The following is a 17,866-nucleotide window of genomic DNA, read 5'->3' on the forward strand; positions in this document are numbered from 1 at the left end:
AATCTCTTTACTGGCTCCCATTCCCTCAGCGTATCCAGTTCAAACTACTAATACTGACCTACAAGGCCATCCATAACCTGTCTCCTCCATATATCTCTGAACTAATCTCCTGATATCTTCACTCACGTAATCTCTGGTCCTCACAAGACCTCCTTCTCTCCTCTACACTTATCCGCTCCTCACTCAACCGCCTCCAAGACTTCTCCAGAATATCCCCCATCCTCTGGAATTCTCTGCCCCAACACATCCGACTATCAACCACATTCGGATCCTTCAGACGGAACCTGAAAACCCACCTCTTCAGGAAAGCCTACAGCCTGCACTGAGCTTGCTGCCTCCTCACCACTACCGAAGCTACCGCCTCACCAACGCCGGAGCTCCTTCAACCCTCAAACTATTGTCTCCATCCCCACCTCCTGTAGAATGTAAGCCAACAAGGGCAGGGTCCTCGCCCCTCTGTATCAGTCTGTAATTGTTAGTTTGCTTACGGTAAGTGTTATCTGTAATTTGTATGTAACCCCTTCTCATGTACAGCACCATGGAATCAATGGTGCTATATAATTAAATAATAATAATAATCCCTCTCCCATAATGATAGTTCTGCTTCACGTCACTTGTCTTATCTATTGAATTATTTCTGTGCGGTGGTGTGTATAAATATGTGATTCTTCAGATTTTGTATTAGTCTATGCCTGATGAAGAGACCTGAGTAGTCTCGAAAGCTTGCAATTTGTTACCATCTTTTCAGTTAGCCATTAAAAGGTATCAACCACTGAGGACTCTCAATTCTAAATAAAATTGTCTAAGGGTCACTTCCGTCTTTCTATCTGTCTTTCTGTCTGTCTGTCACGGAAATCCCAAGTCGCTGATTGGTCGCGGCAAAACAGCCACGGCCAATCAGCGACGGGCACAGTCTGGCGGCAAAATGGCCGCTCCTTACTCCCCGCAGTCAGCGCTCACACAGGGTTAATGGCAGCGTTAATGGACCGTGTTATGCCGTGGTGTAACGCACTCCATTAACGCTGTTATTAACCCTGTGTGACCAACTTTTTACTATTGATGCTGCCTATGCAGCATCAATAGTAAAAAGATCTAATGTTAAAAAAAAAAAAAAAATAGTTATATACTCACCGTCCGTCAGCCCCTCGGATCCAGAACAGGCTTTTCCCGTTCCTCGTGATCCTCCGGTGACCGCTCCATGCATTGCGATCTCTCGAGATGATGACGTAGCGGTCTCGCGAGACCGCTACGTCATCATCTCGCAAGACCGCAATGCAGTCTTGGGACCGGAGCGATCGAGGAGCATCGGAAAACACTTCGCCTGGATCCGGGGGCCAACGGAAGGTGAGTATATAACTATTTTTTATTTTAAATATAGGAAAACTGACTGAACAGCAATCCAGTCTGAACTGGTGCATAACCAAAAAAGTCTTACATAGTAAATATATCAATGGCTGCACTCAACTGTACTTAAGCAAGGAAATGTGCAATACATGAAATGTGAATAGCTTAATGGCTTGTGAAATCTATGAAAAAACACATGAGATGCTTAGCACAAGATTTGGCCAAAAAATGTGAGCCCATCCACCAAACGTCAAGGTAATCTCAGATCGGATGAGTAACTGAACTGACTGCCTAGTGTGAACACTTACCTATGGCTAATAACATGGTAAAGCCTTCATTTATAGGAAGGTCAGAACCAACTGTGTTTGGATGTAATTAACCCCTTAATCCCATATGACGTTCTATCCCGTCAAGGTGACCTGGGACTTAATTCCCAGTGATGGGATAGTACATCATAGCGATCGCGGCCGGGTGTCAGCTGCCTATCACAGCTGACATCCGGCACTATGTGCCAGGAGCAGTCACGGACCGCCCCCGGCACATTAACCCCCGGCACACCGCAATCAAACATGATCGCGGTGTACTGGCGGTACAGGGAAGCATCGCGCAGGGAGGGGGCTCCCTGCGTGCTTCCCTGAGATGATCGGTACAAGGGAATGTACTCACCTTGTACCGAACGTCTCCTCCCTGCAGGCCCCGGATCCAAAATGGCCACGGGGCTGCATCCGGGTCCTGCAGGGAGTACTTCCGGGTGCCGTGCAGGCGCTGGTAAGCCTGCGGCGATGTGAATGAGATCGCCGATCTGATAGAGTGCTATGCAATCTATCAGATCGGCGATCTGTGATGTCCCCCCTGGGACAAAGTAAAAAAGTTAAAAAAAAAAATTTCCACGTGTGTAAAAAAAAAAAAAAAAAATTCCTAAATAAAGAAGAAAAAAAAAATATTATTCCCATAAATACATTTCTTTATCTAAAAAAAAAACAAAAAACAATAAAAGTACACATATTTAGTATCGCCGCGTCCGTAACGACCCAACCTATAAAACTGTCCCACTAGTTAACCCCTTCAGTGAACACCGTAAAAAAAAAAAAAAAACATAAGCCAAAAAACAACGCTTTATTATCATACCGCCGAACAAAAAGTGAAATAACACGCGATCAAAAAGACGGATATAAATAACCATGGTATCGCTGAAAACATCATCTTGTCCCGCAAAAAACGAGCTGCCATATAGCATCATAGCCAAAAAAATAAAAAAGTTATAGTCCTCAGAATAAAGCGATGCCAAAATAATTATTTTTTCTATAAAATAGCTTTTATCGTATAAAAGCGCCAAAACATAAAAAATGATATAAATGAGATATCGCTGTAATCGTATTGACCCGACAAATAAAACTGCTTTATCAATTTTACTAAACGTGGAACGGTATAAACGCCTCCCCCAAAAGAAATTCATGAATAGCTGGTTTTTGGTCATCCTGCCTCACAAAAATCCGAATAAAAAGCGATCAAAAACTGTCACATGTCCGAAAATGATACCAATAAAAACGTCAACTCGTCCCGCAAAAAACAAGACCTCACATAACTCTGTGGACCAAAATACGGAAAAATTATAGGTCTCAAAAGGTGGAGACGAAAAAACTTTTTTGCTATAAAAAGCGTCTTTTAGTGTGTGACGGCTGCCAATCATAAAAATCCGATATAAAAAACGCTATAAAAGTAAATCAAACCCCCCTTCATCACCCTCTTAGTTAGGGAAAAATAATAAAATTAAAAAAAATGTATTTATTTCCATTTTCCCATTAGGGCTAGGGTTAGGGTTAGGGCTAGGGTTAGGGCTAGGGTTAGGGCTAGGGTTAGGGCTAGGGTTAGGGCTAGGGCTAGGGTTAGGGCTAGGATTAGGGCTAGGGTTAGGGTTAGGGCTAGGGTTAGGGTTAGGGCTAGGGTTAGGGTTAGGGTTGGGGCTAGGGTTGGAGCTAAAGTTAGGGTTGGGGCTAGGGTTGGAGCTAAAGTTAGGGTTGGGGCTAAAGTTAGGGATAGGGTTGGGGCTAAAGTTAGGGTTGGGGATAAAGTTAGGGTTAAGGTTGGGGCTAAAGTTAGGGTTAGGGTTTGGATTACATTTACGGTTGGGATTAGGGTTGGGATTAGAATTAGGGGTGTGTCAGGGTTAGGGGTGTCGTTAGGGTTACAGTTGGGATTAGGGTTAGGGGTGTGTTTGGATTAGTTTCAGGTAGAATTGGGGAGTTTCCACTGTTCAGGCACATCAGGGGCTCTCCAAACGCGACATGGCGTCCGATCTCAATTCCAGACAATTCTGCGTTGAAAAAGTAAAACAGTGCTCCTTCCCTTCCGAGCTCTCCCGTGCGCCCAAACAGGGGGTTACCCCAACATATGGGGCGTCAGCGTACTCGGGACAAATTGGACAACAACTTTTGGGGTCTAAGTTCTCTTGTTAGCTCTGGGAACATAAAAATTTGGGGGGCTAAAAATCATTTTTGTGGGAAAAAAAGGATTTTTTATTTTCACGGTACTGCGTTGTAAACTGTAGTGAAACACTTGGGGGTTCAAAGTTCTCACAACACATCTAGATAAGTTCCTTGGGAGGTCTAGTTTCCAATATGGGGTCACTTATGGGGGGTTTATACTGTTTGGGTACATCAGGGGCTCTGCAAATGCAACATGACGCCTGCAGACCAATCCATCTAAGTCTGCATTCCAAATGGCGCTCCTTCCCTTCCGAGCTCTGCCATGCGCCCAAACAGTGGTTCCCCCCCACATATTGGGTATGAGCGTACTCAGGACAAATTGGACAACAACGTTTGGGGTCCAATTTATCCTGTTACCCTTGTGAAAATACAAAACTGGGGGCTAAAAAATCATTTTTCTGAAAAAAAAATAATTTTTAGTTTCACGGCTCTGCGTTATAAACTTGTCATGATTCTCAATGGCGAGAGAACATAGCCCAGCATATATGAGAACTAGCTCTTGGAAGATGGAAACTATACTGACCATGAACTAAACCTGCCGCACAACTAGAAGTGGCCGGGTAGCATGCCTACGTTTTTTATCCCTAGATGCCCAGCGCCAGCCGGAGAACTACCTAATCCTAGCAGAGGAAAAGACAGTCCTGGCTCACCTCTAGAGAAATTTTCCCAAAAGGCAGACAGAGGCCCCCACATATATTGGCGGTGATTTTAGATGAAATGACAAACGTAGTATGAAAATAGGTTTAGCAAAAATCGAGGTCCGCTTACTAGATAGAAAGAAGACAGAAAGGGCACTTTCATGGTCAGCAGAAAACCCTATCAAAACACCATCCAGAAATTACTTTAAGACTCTAGCATTAACTCATAACACCAGAGTGGCAATTTCCGCTCACAAGAGCTTTCCAGACACAGTAACGAAACAGCAGCTGTGAACAGGAACAAAATGCAAAAACACACAAGGACAAAAGTCCAACTTAGCTGGGAGTTGTCTAGTAGCAGGAACATGCACAGAAAGGCTTCTGATTACATTGTTGACCGGCATGAAACTGACAGAGGAGCAAGGTTATATAGCGACTCCCACATCCTGATAGGAGCAGGTGAACAGAGGGGATGATGCACACAAGTACAATTCCACAAGTGGCCACCGGGGGAGCCCAGAATCCAATTTCACAACATAAACTGTAGTGAAACACTTGGGGGTTCAAAGCTCTCAAAACACATCTAGATAAGGCCTCGGGAGGTCTAGTTTCCAATATGGGGTCACTTATGGGGGGTTTATACTGTTTGGGTACATCAGGGGCTCTGCAAATGCAACATGACGCCTGCAGACCAATCCATCTAAGTCTGCATTCCAAATGACGCTCCTTCCCTTCCGAGCTCTTCCATGCACCTAAACAGTGGTTCCCCCCCCACATATGGGGTATCAGCTTACTCAGGACAAATTGGACAACAACTTTTGGGGTCCAATTTATCCTGTTACCCTTGTGAAAATACAAAACTGGGGGCTAAAAATCATTTTTCTGAAAAAAAAAAAGAATTTTTATTTTCACGGCTCTGCGTTATAAACTGTAGTGAAACACTTGGGAGTTCAAAGCTCTCAAAACACATCTAGATAAGTTCCTTGGGAGGTCTAGTTTCCAATATGGGGTCACTTGTGGGGGGTTGTACTGTTTGGGTACATCAGGGGCTCTGCAAATGCAACATGACGCCTGCAGACCAATCCATCTAAGTCTGCATTCCAAATGGCGCTCCTTCCATTCCGAGCTCTGCCATGCGCCCATACAGTGGTTCCCCCCCACGTATGGGGTATCAGCGTACTCAGGACAAATTGGACAACAACTTTTGGCATCCAATTTATCCTGTTACCCTTGTGAAAATACAAAACTGGGGGCTAAAAAATCATTTTTCTGAAAAAAAAAAAGAATTTTTATTTTCACGGCTCTGCGTTATAAACTGTAGTGAAACACTTGGGGGTTCAAAGCTCTCAAAACACATCAAGATAAGTTCATTAGGGGGTCTACTTTCCAAAATGGTGTCACTTGTGGGGGGTTTTAATGTTTAAGCACATCAGGGGCTCTCCAAACGCTACATGGTGTCCTATCTCAATTCCAGTCAATTTTGCATTGAAAAGTCAAATGGCGCTCCTTCCCTTCCGAGCTCTGCCATGCACCCAAACAATGGTTTACACACCCACATATGGGGTATCAGCGTACTCAGGACAAATTGCACAATAACATTTGGGGTCCAATTTCTTCTCTTACCCTTGGGAAAATAAAAAATTGGGGGCGAAAAGATCATTTTTTGAAAAAAAATAGGCACATCAGGGGCTCTCCAAACACAACATGGCGTCCCATCTCAATTCCAGTCAATTTTGCACTGAAAACTCAAATGGCGCTCCTTCGCTTCCGAGCTCTGTCATGTGCCCAAAAAGTGGTTTACACCCACATATGGGGTATCGGCGTACTCAGGACAAATGGTACAACATCTTTTAGTGTCCATTTTCTCCTGTTACCCTTGGTAAAATATAACAAATTGGAGCTGAAGTAAATTTTGTGTGAAAAAAAGTTAAATGTTCATTTTTATTTAAACATTCCAAAAATTCCTGTGAAACATCTGAAGGGTTAATAAACTTCTTGAATGTGGTTTTGAGCACCTTGAGGGGTGCAGTTTTTAGAATGGTGTCACACTTGGGTATTTTCTATCATATAGACCCCTCAAAATGACTTCAAATGAGATGTGGTCCCTAAAAAAAAATGGTGTTGTAAAAATGAGAAATTGCTGGTCAACTTTTAACCCTTATAACTCCCTAACTAAAAAAAATTTTGGTTCCAAAATTGTGCTGATGTAAAGTAGACATGTGGGAAATGTTACTTATTAAGTATTTTGGGTGACGTATCTCTGTGATTTAAGGGCATAAAAATTCAAAGTTGGAAAATTGTGAAATTTTCAAACTTTTTGCCAAATTTCCATTTTTTTCACAAATAAACACAAGTTATATCGAAAAAATTTTATGACTATCATGAAGTACAATATCTCATGAAAAAACAATGTCAGAATCGCCAAGATCCGTTGAAGCGTTCCAGAGTTATAACCTCATAAAGGGACAGTGGTCAGAATTGTAAAAATTGGCCCGGTCATTAACGTGCAAACCACCCTCGGGGCTTAAGGGGTTAAAATCACAGCATGGTGAAGGGCGGGGCGTTCAGGTCAGAAAAAATAGTACATAGTAAATATAGGAAAACTGACTGAACAGCAATCTAGTCTGAACTGGTGCATAACCAAAAAAGTCTTACATAGTAAATAGATTAATGGCTGCACTCAACTGTACTTAAGAAAGGAAGTGTGTAATACATGAAATGTGAATAGCTTAATGGCTTGTGAAATCTATGAAAAAACACATGAGATGCTTAGCACAAGATTTGGCCAAAAAATGTGAGCCCATCCACCAAACGTCAAGGTAATCTCAGATCGGATGGGTAACTGAACTGACTGCCTAGTGTGAACACTTAACTATGGCTAATAACATGGTAAAGCCTTCATTTATAGGAAGGTCAGAACCAACTGTGTTTGGATGTAATTAAAATCACAGCATGGTGAAGGGCGGGGCGTTCAAGTCAGAAAAAATAGTACATAGTAAATATAGGAAAACTGACTGAACAGCAATCTAGTCTGAACTGGTGCATAACCAAAAAAGTCTTACATAGTAAATAGATCAATGGCTGCACTCAACTGTACTTAAGCAAGGAAATGTGCGATACATGAAATGTGTATAGCTTAATGGCTTGTGAAATCTATGAAAAAACACATGAGATCCTTCGCCTGGATCCGGGGGCCAACGGAAGGTGAGTATATAACTATTTTTTATTTTAATTCTTTTTTTTTAACAGGAATATGATGCCCACATTGCTATATACTACGTGGGCTGTGCAATATACTACGTGGGCTGTGCAATATACTATGTGGGCTGTGCAATATACTACATGGGCTGTGGAATATACTACGTGGGCTGTGCAATATACTACATGGGCTGTGCAATATACTACATGGCCTGTGCTATATACTACGTGGGCTGTGCAATATACTATGTGGGCTGTGCAATATACTACGTGGCTGTGCAACATACTACGTGGCTGTGCAATATACTACGTGGGCTGTGCTATATACTATGTGGCTGTGTTATACACTACATGGGCTGTTATATACTACGTGGGCTGTGCTATATACTGTGTGGGCTGTGCTATATACTACGTGGGCTGTGTTATACACTACATGGGCTGTGTTATACACTACATGGGCTGTGTTATACATTACGTGGGCTGTGTTATATACTGCGTGCGTGGGCTGTTATATACTATGTGAGCTGTGTTACATGCTACGTGGGCTGTTATAAACTACATGGCTGTGTTATATGCTATGTGGGCTGTTACGCACTCCGTGAGCTGTGCTATGTACTCCGTGGGCTGTGTTATATACTACATGGCTGTGCTATATACTCCGTGGGCTGTGCTATATACTATGTGGCTGTGCTATATACTACGTGGGCTGTGCTATATACTCTGTGGGCTGTGCAATATACTACGTGGCTGTGCTATATACTACGTGGCTGTGCAATATACTACGTGGCTGTGCTATATACTAAGTGGCTGTGCAATATACTACGTGGCTGTGCAATATGCTACGTGGCTGTGCAATATACTACGTGGCTGTGCTATATACTATGTGGGCTGTGCTATATACTATGTGGCTGTGTTATACACTACATGGGCTGTTATATACTATGTGGGCTTTGCTATATACTACATGGTTTGTGCTATACACTACGTGGGCTGTTATATACTACATGGGCTATGTTATACACTATGTGGGCTGTGTTATACACTACATGGGCTGTGTTATACACTGCGTCGGCTGTGTTATATACTGCGTGCGTGGGCTGTTATATACTACGTGAGCTGTGTTATATGCTACATGGGCTGTTATACACTCTGTGGGCTGGGCTATATACTCAGTGGGCTGTGTTATATACTACGTGGCTGTGCTGTATACTACGTGGCTGTGCTATATACTACGTGGCTGTGCAATATACTATGTGGCTGTGCAATATACTACGTGGCTGAGCTATTTACTACGTGGGCTGTTATATACTACGTGGCTGTGCTATATACTACGTGGCCGGCCGCAAATAATCAGCAACAGGCGCAGTCCGGCAGCGAATTGGCACAGGATTTGAACCACGCTTCGCTAATTGGTCGCGGTTGGCCGAATCCTGTGTATTCAATGTATTATTCTTAAATCTTCATAAATAAACTACAAACATATTCTAGAATACCTGATGCTTTAGAATCGGGCTAACATCTAGTTCTAAATATTTTTCTATCTACTGGCTAAAGGTACCGTTACACTAAACGACTTACCAACGATCACGACCCCGTTACACTAAACGACTTACCAACGATCACGACCAGCGATACGACCTGACCGTGATCGTTGGTAAGTCGTTCTGTGGTCACTGGGGAGCTGTCACACAGACAGCTCTCTACAGCGACCAACGATCAGGGGAACGACTTCGGCATCGTTGAAACTGTCTTCAACGATGCCGAAGTCCCCCTGCAGCACCCGGGTAACCAGGGTAAACATCGGGTTACTAAGTGCAGGGCCGCGCTTAGTAACCCGATATTTACCCTGGTTACCATTGTAAAAGTTGAAAAAAAAACACTACATACTCACATTCTGATGTCTGTTACGTCCCCCGGCGTCCACAGGGTTAAAACTGCTTTCGACAGGAGCGCGCTTCCCTGCACTGAATATGTCAGCGCCGGCAGTAACAGCGGTGACGTCACCGCTGTGCTCTGCTTTACGGCCGGCGCTGACACATTCAGTGCAGGGAAGCTCTCGGCAGCAGCACGTGCATTACCAGCGCTCCTGCCGAAAGCAGTTTTAACCCTGTGGACGCCGGGGGACGTGACAGACATCAGAATGTGAGTATGTACTGTTTTTTTTTTAACTTTTACAATGGTAACCAGGGTAAATATCGGGTTACTAAGCGCGGCCCTGCGCTTAATAACCCGATATTTACCCTGGTTACAAGTGAACACATTGCTGGATCGGCGTCACACACGCCGATCCAGCGATGACAGCGGGTGATCAGCGACCAGAAAAAGGTCCTGATCATTCCCATCGACCAACGATCTCCCAGCAGGGGCCCGATCGTTTGTCGCTGTCACACATAACGAGATCGTTAGTGGGGATCGTTGCTACGTTACCAAAAGCGTGACGTTGCAACGATATCGTTAACGATATCGTTATGTGTGACTTAGCCTTAAGGCCATGTGCACACGTTCAGGATTTTTCGCGTTTTTTCGCTATAAAAACATGATAAAAACGCGAAAAAAACGCTAACAAATGCCTCCTATTATTTACAGGGTATTCCACATTTTTTGTGCAAATGTTGCATTTTTTTCCGTGAAAAAATCGCATCGCGGAAAAAAAAGCAACATGTTTATTAAATTTGCGGAATTGCAGGGATCCCGCACACCTAAGAGTGCATTGATCTGCTTTCTTCCCGCACGGGGCTGTGCACACCATGCAGATAAGCAGATTATGTGCGGTTGGTACCCAGGGTGGAGGAGAGGAGACTCTCCTCCACGGACTGGGTACCATATAATTGGTAAAAAAAAAAGAATTAAAATGAAAAATAGTGATATACTCGCCCTCGATGGCCCCGGAGGCATGCTGTCGCTTCCGTTCCTTTAGATGGTCTGTGTGAAGGACCTGCGATGATATCACGGTCTTGTGATTGGTCGCGTGACCGCTCATGTGACCGCTCACGCGACCAATCACAAGCCGCGACGTCATCGAAGGTCCTGCACACACACAGCATCTATAGGAACGGACGCCGCTGAGGACATCAGCTGTCTGCAGGTGAGTATAACCTTTTTTTTAATTTTTTTTATTATTTTTAAACATTCTATCTTTTACTATTGATGCTGCATAGGCAGCATCTATAGTAAAAAGTTGGTCACACTTGTCAAACACTATGTTTGACAAGTGTGACCAACCTGTCAATCAGTTTTCCAAGCGATGCTACAGATCGCTTGGAAAACTTTAGCATTCTGCAAGCTAATTACGCTTGCAAAATGCTAAAAAAAACGTGAAAAAAAAACGGGAAAAAGACGCAAAAAAAAAATGCGGATTTCTTGCAGAAAATTTCCGTTTTTCTTCAGGAAATTTCTGCAAGAAATCCTGACGTGTGCACATACCCTAAAGGTACCGTCACATTAAGCGACGCTGCAGCGATATCGACAACGATGCCGATCGCTGCAGCATCGCTGTGTGGTCGCTGGAGAGCTGTCACACAGACAGCTCTCCAGCAATCAACGATGCTGAAGTCCCCGGGTAACCAGGCTAAACATCGGGTTACTAAGCGCAGGGCTGCGCTTAGTAACCTGATGTTTACCCTGGTTACCAGTGTAAATGTAAAAAAAAACAAACACTACATACTTACATTGCCGTGTCTGTCGCGTCCCTCGCCTTCAGCTTCCCTGCACTGTGTAAGCGCCGGCCCTAAAGCACAGCGGTGACGTCACTGCTGTGCTTTGCTTTACGGCCGGCACTGACACATTCAGTGCAGGAAGCTCTGAGCAGCAGCGCGGACGCCGGGGGACGTGACAGACATCAGAGGGTGAGTATGTAGTGTTTTTTTTTTAACTTTTACAATGGTAACCAGGGTAAATATCGGGTTACTAAGCGCGGCCCTGCGCTTAGTAACCCGATATTTACCCTGGTTACCATTGTAAAACATTGCTGGCATCGTTGCTTTTGCTGTCAAACACGACGATACACGCCGATCTGACGACCAAATAAGGTTCTGGACTTTCAGCAACGACCAGCGATATCACAGCGGGATCCAGATCGCTGCTGCGTGTCAAACTCAACGATATCGCTATCCAGGACGCTGCAACGTCACGGATCGTTGTCGTTCTCGTTGCAAAGTCGTTTAGTGTGAAGGTACCTTTAAGGCCCCGTCTCACATAGCGATTTACCAACGATCACGACCAGCGATACGACCTGGCCGTGATCGTTGGTAAGTCGTTGTGTGGTCGCTGGGGAGCTGTCACACAGACAGCTCTCTCCAGCGACCAACGATCAGGGGAAGGACTTCGGCATCGTTGAAACTGTCTTCAACGATGCCGAAGTCCCCCTGCAGCACCCGGGTAACCAGGGTAAACATCGGGTTACTAAGCGCAGGGCCGCACTTAGTAACCCGATGTTTACCCTGGTTACCAAAAAAAAAAACCAGTACATACTCACCATCTGATGTCCGTCAGGTCCCTTGCCGTCTGCTTCCTGCTCTGACTGAGTGCCGCCGTACAGTGAGAGCAGAGCGCAGCGGTGACGTCACTGCTGTGCTGTGCTCTCACTGTACGGCGGCACTCAGTCAGAGCAGGAAGCAGACGGCAAGGGACCTGATGGACATCAGATGGTGAGTATGTACTGTTTGTTTTTTTTTACATTTACCCTGGTAACCAGGGTAAACATCGGGTTACTAAGCGCGATCCAGCGATGTCTTCACTGGTAACCAGGATAAACATCGGGTTACTAAGCGCAGGGCCGCGCTTAGTAACCCGATGTTTACCCTGGTTACCAGCGTAAATGTAAAAAAAAACAAACAGTACATACTCGCCTTCTGATGTCCGTCAGGTCCCTTGCCGTCTGCTTCCTGCTCTCACTGACTCCCGGCCGTACAGTGAGAAGTGAGAGCACAGCAGTGACGTCACCGCTGCACTCTGCTCTCAGTGTACGGCGGCTCAGTCAGAGCAGGAAGCAGACGGCAAGGGACCTGGACACCGAAAGGCGAGTATGTACTGTTTGTTTTTTTTGGTAACCAGGGTAAACATCGGGTTACTAAGCGCGGCCCTGCGCTTAGTAACCCGATGTTTACCCTGGTTACCCGGGTGCTGCAGGGGGACTTCGGCATCGTTGAAGACAGTTTCAACGATGCCGAAGTCGTTCCCCTGATCGTTGGTCGCTGGAGAGAGCGGTCTGTGTGACAGCTCCCCAGCGACCACACAGCGACTTACCAACGATCACGGCCAGGTCATATTGCTGGTCGTGATCGTTGGTAAATCGCTTAGTGAGACGGGGCCTTAACACTTACAAAGATATAGATCTTTCTTCACAGTAGGAATGCTTTCATATAGATAAACAGGCAGCACACAGATGTAACTTTGGGAGGAGACAGAGACAAAATCCCATGCATTGATGATCCTTTCAAAGATAATAAAGATAAAACCCCTGGATCCATTAAGTCCAGTGAAGTAAACAGTGCATTTATTCTCTGTTTAATGTATAACATTGAAATGTTGGTCAAACTTTTAGACTTTTTTGAAACCTTATGCTGAGAAAAGAGAATGGACAGCATCTCCAAAAATCATACACTGATCTAATGCCGCTAGGCTAAAATATGTATAGGTCAACATGAGTTTAACATTCTGATTAGACTGTATGAAGCCCACTGCCACATCATGGCGAACCTCTCAGTGGGTCCTAACTTTTGTTGCTGCTAGTACATTGTCGCTGTGGTGGTGGTTAGGGCACAATGTCCCTCCTTTAAGGCAACAAAAGTGGACCCACTGAGAGGTTTGTCGTGACGTGGCAGTGGGCTTCAAACAGGCTGATCAGAATGTTAAACTAAGAACCTCACTTTCAGTTATATATATTTTGCCTAGTGGCATTAGATCAATGTATAATTTTTAGAGGTGCTGTCCATTCTCTTTTTTTGAGCATTCTTTGAAATCTTAGCACATGTCTTATCAGCTATGTAATCGACAATTGTATCCTGTATCAAAACTGAATAGTACTGATGTAAGAAATGCATTGTATTCATGGAGCTGAAATGCTTTTGTCCAGATGCAAAATATTCTTTGTTGATGCTAAACATTGCATTGCATTTGGGACCATTTTCATCCACTTTTCTTGGAGTGTTTTTGGAATAACAACAAACATTTGATTTACACTTTTCTTACAATGGACTCAGTACAGACAGAGCAAAGAAATCTTTTAAGAAAACCTTATAAAGAGCATGGTTAACTGACCCTCTGTATGCAGCCTGCCTATGGCTAATTTTGCACACAATGTTTTTCAGAAAGTACTTAGTGTTTTTTTGATGTTTGCAGAAATCCATGCACATAAAAAAATAAACAAAGAAACAACTCAATTCATATATATTTAACAGAGTTTTAGATGTTTCTACATATAACTGCCACCTATCAATATACTCTTAGGCTACACACAGATGGCTATAGATTCTTTCATGTGAGAGAATCGGGATGATTAGGCAAATGACACTCTGGCTGAACTGCTATAAGAGTTTGATATGAGTGTCAGTATAGTGTGATCTGATTGTCACAAACGAGAGAGAGCACACTTTGAGAAGAGGATGGAGAACAAAATTTCTCCATCTTGTCCATTTTGTGAGTCCGTGGAAATTGGACTGCACTCGGATGTCATCCAAGTGCTGTCCTATGTTTTCCATACACTTCAGTGAATGAGTGGCATTCGATTTGAAAGTGAAATCACCTTATCGTGGCTGCCAGGTACACATAAATTGACCAATTTATGTGCTAAGTATTCTCAATTTTTCATATTTTCTAGTGCAGTAATGTAATTACTGTAATTTCATATATTTCATGTTTGCATGCTATAGCACTACAGAGTGCTACTATTTGTTGGTTATGTATGGAGATGGCTACTGTTAGTAAGCACCTGTTCACACCTTGTCTCTGTATGGAAGTGACGGTCTGTCTTTTGATATTTATATATAGTGTTACTTTATCTGTGAATATTTCCGTGATTTGTAAAACTGCAAAAAGCTTTTAAAAATGTTGTAGGCCTCCATTTATCAGACATACAGTGTTCGAAGGTCTGTGGACATTTCTGTGGTCTCTAAAACTGAGAAAAAGCATGGAAGCATCTTTTCTGGATTGAATTTGATTGTCAATCCATACAAGTTTGCAGTTTCTATTAAATCACCGCGGAGTAAACTCAAAAAAACTGCTTTGATTGCTGCAGGTGACCATTTTTTTAAAATTAAAAATAAACTTGGTTTCAAGAGACCTAGCAATTATAAAATGTGTAAGTTATGCATTAAGGTATGGGGAAGTGTAAGTGCTGATGATGGTGCACGCAGATGCTGAACATGTGGGGCAAGTGCGACTATGCCTGTTGCTGGGGCACAAGAAACATGCCCACCCACGACACCACAACACAGGTTCCTGTGAGACCTTGCAGAGAAGACCACCACTTTTAAAGCCTGAGCAGTGAGAACAGGTAGTCAGTTGGATAGCAGATAATGATTCCAGCAGGCGTGCAGCACCACCCTATCTTCCACATGGTCCAGTCTCTCAAGCCTAAAGTCTGGATCACTTAATCCGCACCCTGATTCTCCTTCCCCCCAACATGTTGAGTCCCAGGAGACCAGTGATCCCACACTAGGAAATGCCGAGGAGCTGTTTACCAAAACATTTCTTGATTGTGGCCTCTCAACCTGCGTGCTCCAAGAGGGACAGGACGACATGCTGTTTAGTGATGTGCAAAACTTACAGGGGCCACAAGAGCATAATGGAGGGGAGTGGCAAATTTGGGATAAGGAGAAGAGGAAGAAGATGATGAGACACAGTTGCCTCTAAGTCTTGTTGTTAAATCATGAAATCAGGAGGAGGAGGGTGTGCGGTGGTGGAAGATGAGGTGATGCATGACAAAGTCACAGAACCAACCTGTGAAGCTGGCATGCAGAGTGAGGCCAGCAACGTTGAAGGGGAGATATCATCATAACCGAAACAGACAGGAAGAGGCAGTGGGGTGACCAGAATGAGAAGGTGGGCAACTGTTCCGCAGAGCACAGACAGTCCTGAATTTTTTCATCAAAGAGTTAGGTGTTTCCCAGTCTGGGACTTTTTTTAAAGAGAGTTTTGAGACAAACAAAATGGCCATTTGCATCCTGTGCCATGCAAAAATAATCAGGGGCCTGACCACTAAGAACCTAACCACCACCAGCTTGATCGGGCACATGTCATCTAAGCAGCTGACTTGTTTGGCAGAAGACCTGAGTACAAGATTGGTGCCATTGGGTGACACCACTGCCTCTTCCTGCTCCTGTGCTAACCATTGCCTCTTCTTCTACGTGCTTACCAATACCCTGCCCAAAACACTGGTACAGATGCCTCCTGCCCTGTACCTATCGTTGCAAATTTTGACTTACCTTCATCAAGGAATTCCAAATCCTTGTCCCAACCCAGCTTTCAGATGTCACTATCCCGGCCTTTGGAATTAAAAAGAAAGTTCTCAGCCACCACCCACACGTCCAAATGCTAAATGGCACATTTCCAGGCTGCTTGCCGTGGAAATGTTGCTATTTAGGCTGGTAGACACAGAGGACTTCCTCTGACTCACTGCAGCAGCAGTCTCTCAGTACTCTTTCCTCAGCCGCCACTTTTTTCCTGGTGTAGCATCCCCACCTTGTACCAACACGTGTCCATGAACATCATCGGTGCCCTTACCAATGCACTTACTGGCACTGTCCACTTAACGACCGACATGCGGACAAGCACTTGTGGCCAAGGATGCTACATTTTACTGCAACACACTGGGTGAACGTTGTGGAGGCTGTTGTAAATTCTGTTCTTGGGCTCCCTCCGGTGGTTGTAAATGGCACTTTTGTGAGTTCTGCCCTTGGGCTCCCTCCGGTGGTTTTGAGTGGAACTGCTGCTCCTTGGGTTTAGCATTGCAGCTGTTTCCACTGATCGTCTCTCCTGGCTCTGCTATTTAGCCTGGCTCTAGTCTTCAGCCAGTGCCAGCTGTCAATGTTTCTTGCTTGGATTCAGATCTCTCCTTGGATTTCTCTGATAGCCTGTCCATTTCAGCAAAGATAAGTCATTGCTTTTCTTTTGGTTGTCCACTTGCTGTGGACTGTTGTGAATTCCGTTCTCGGGCTCCCTCCTGTGGTCATGAGTGGTACTTTGTGAGTTCTGTTCATGGGCTCCCCCTGGTGGCTTTGAGTGTTACGGCTGGTCTGTAGCTGGACTCCAGCTGCCTCGTTTCCTGCTAGGCTTGCTGCCTATTTAACTCCACCTGGACCTTTACTTGTTGCCTGCTGTCGTTGTATTCAGTACTGGTTCAGATCTCTCTGGGACTTCCCTTGTGACCTGTCTCCTCGTGGAGAAGCTAAGTTCATGCTAGTCTATTTTTGCTCATTGCTATTTGAAAATGTTTCTCAGTATATGATTTGTTCAGTCCATCTTGCTTATATGCTATTTGATTGCTAGCTGGAAGCTCTGGGGTGCGGAGTTGCGCCCCTCACATCGTGAGTCGGTGTGGGGGTCTTTTTGTATTCTCTGCGTGGATAATTTTTGTAGTATTTTATACTGACCGCACAGATTCCTTGCTATCTTCTGACTATTTAGTTATTAGCGGGCCTCATTTGCTAAAACCTGTTTTCATTTCTATGTTTGTGTTTTCCTCTTAACTCACCGTCATTATTTGTGGGGGCTGCTCTCACTTTGGGGAAAATTTCTCTGAGGCAAGTGAGGCTTTGTTTCTCTCTAGGGGTAGCTAGTTTCTCAGGCTGTGCAGAGGCGTCTAGGCCTAGTTAGGAACGCTCCACGGCTGCCTATAGTGTGTGTTGATAGGATCAGGATTGCGGTCAGTAAAGTTCCCACATCCCCAGAGCTTGTCCTATTTTTTGGTTTACCAATCAGGTCAGTTCATGTGTTCCTACCACCAGAACCATAACAGTGGACTTAATCGTTCAGCTCATGTTGTGTTTTTTCTTGTCCAGCTTGTCTGTATGATATATTCATCTTAGCTGGAAGCTCTGGGGAAGCAGATTTGCCCCTCCACACCGTGAGTCGGTGTGGAGATTTTTTGTAAACTCTGCGTGGATTTTTAGCTTTTAATACTGACCGCACAGTATCCTTTTCTATCCTGTCTATCTAGGTAGTTTTGGCCTTCTTTGCTAAATCCTGTTTTCATTCTGTGTA

The sequence above is a fragment of the Ranitomeya variabilis genome, chromosome 7, assembly GCF_051348905.1.
Source record: "Ranitomeya variabilis isolate aRanVar5 chromosome 7, aRanVar5.hap1, whole genome shotgun sequence".
NCBI lineage: Eukaryota > Metazoa > Chordata > Amphibia > Anura > Dendrobatidae > Ranitomeya > Ranitomeya variabilis.